At 44.1% G+C, this 2500-nt stretch overlaps 1 pseudogene; it reads right to left on the bottom strand.

Moving 5' to 3' along the window:
- The window catches only part of LOC118382390 (TRAF2 and NCK-interacting protein kinase-like), a 69160-nt pseudogene that overhangs the window by 6731 nt on the left and 59929 nt on the right, over window positions 1-2500 (bottom strand).

Below are 2500 nucleotides of genomic sequence, written 5' to 3'. Positions count from 1 at the left end.
ACACACAGGAGAGTCAACAACACACACAGGAGAGTCAATAACACACACAGGAGAGAGTCAACAACACACACAGAAGAGTCAACAACACACACAGGAGAGTCAATAACACACACAGGAGAGTCAACAACACACACAGGAGAGTCAACAACACACACAGGAGAGAGTCAACAACACACACAGGAGAGTCAATAACACACACAGGAGAGAGTCAACAACACACACAGGAGAGTCAACAACACACACAGGAGAGTCAACAACACACACAGAAGAGAGTCAACAACACACACAGGAGAGAGTCAACAACACACACAGAAGAGTCAACAACACACACAGGAGAGAGTCAACAACACACACAGGAGAGAGTCAACAACACACACAGGAGAGAGTCAACAACACACACAGGAGAGAGTCAACAACACACACAGGAGAGAGTCAACAACACACACAGAAGAGTCAACAACACACACAGGAGAGTCAACAACACACACAGGAGAGAGTCAACAACACACACAGGAGAGAGTCAACAACACACACAGAAGAGAGTCAACAACACACACAGGAGAGAGTCAACAACACACACAGGAGAGAGTCAACAACACACACAGGAGAGAGTCAACAACACACACAGGAGAGAGTCAACAACACACACAGGAGAGAGTCAACAACACACACAGAAGAGTCAACAACACACACAGAAGAGTCAATAACACACACAGGAGAGAGTCAACAACACACACAGAAGAGTCAATAACACACACAGGAGAGAGTCAACAACACACACAGGAGAGTCAACAACACACACAGGAGAGTCAACAACACACACAGAATTGTCAACAACACACACAGAAGAGTCAATAACACACACAGAAGAGAGTCAATAACACACACAGGAGAGAGTCAACAACACACACAGGAGAGAGTCAACAACACACAGAAGAGTCAACAACACACACAGAAGAGTCAACAACACACACAGGAGAGAGTCAACAACACACACAGGAGAGAGTCAACAACACACACAGGAGAGAGTCAACAACACACAGGAGAGTCAACAACACACACAGGAGAGAGTCAACAACACACAGAAGAAAGTCAACAACACACAGAAGAAAGTCAACAACACACAGAAGAAAGTCAACAACACACACAGAAGAGTCAACAACACACACAGAAGAGTCAATAACACACACAGGAGAGAGTCAATAACACACACAGGAGAGTCAATAACACACACAGGAGAGAGTCAACAACACACAGGAGAGTCAACAACACACAGAAAAGAGAGTCAACAACACACACAGAAGAGAGTCAACAACACACACAAAAGAGTCAACAACACACACAGAAGAGAGTCAACAACACACAGAAGAAAGTCAACAACACACAGAAGAGAGTCAACAACACACACAGGAGAGAGTCAATAACACACACAGGAGAGTCAATAACACACACAGGAGAGAGTCAACAACACACACAGGAGAGAGTCAACAACACACACAGAAGAGTCAACAACACACACAGAAGAGTCAATAACACACACAGAAGAGTCAATAACACACACAGGAGAGAGTCAACAACACACACAGGAGAGAGTCAACAACACACACAGAAGAGTCAATAACACACACAGGAGAGAGTCAACAACACACACAGAAGAGTCAACAACACACACAGAAGAGTCAATAACACACACAGAAGAGAGTCAACAACACACACAGGAGAGAGTCAATAACACACACAGGAGAGTCAATAACACACACAGGAGAGAGTCAACAACACACACAGGAGAGAGTCAATAACACACACAGGAGAGAGTCAACAACACACACAGGAGAGAGTCAACAACACACACAGGAGAGAGTCAACAACACACACAGAAGAGTCAATAACACACACAGGAGAGAGTCAACAACACACACAGAAGAGTCAACAACACTCACAGAAGAGTCAATAACACACACAGAAGAGTCAATAACACACACAGAAGAGAGTCAACAACACACACAGGAGAGAGTCAACAACACACACAGGAGAGAGTCAACAACACACAGGAGAGTCAACAACACACACAAAAGAGAATCAACAACACACACAGAAGAGAGTCAACAACACACAGAAGAAAGTCAACAACACACAGAAGAAAGTCAACAACACACAGAAGAAAGTCAACAACACACACAGAAGAGTCAACAACACACACAGAAGAGTCAATAACACACACAGAAGAGAGTCAACAACACACACAGGAGAGAGTCAATAACACACACAGGAGAGTCAATAACACACACAGGAGAGAGTCAACAACACACAGGAGAGTCAACAACACACACAAAAGAGAGTCAACAACACACACAGAAGAGAGTCAACAACACACACAGAAGAGAGTCAACAACACACAGAAGAAAGTCAACAACACACAGAAGAGAGTTAACAACACACACAGGAGAGAGTCAATAACACACACAGGAGAGTCAATAACACACACAGGAGAGAGTCAACA

Source organism: Oncorhynchus keta, chromosome 30 (genome assembly GCF_023373465.1).
Source record: "Oncorhynchus keta strain PuntledgeMale-10-30-2019 chromosome 30, Oket_V2, whole genome shotgun sequence".
Taxonomy (NCBI): domain Eukaryota; kingdom Metazoa; phylum Chordata; class Actinopteri; order Salmoniformes; family Salmonidae; genus Oncorhynchus; species Oncorhynchus keta.
Note: the sequence above shows the minus strand (reverse complement) of the source record. Positions and strands in the feature narration are given on the sequence as shown.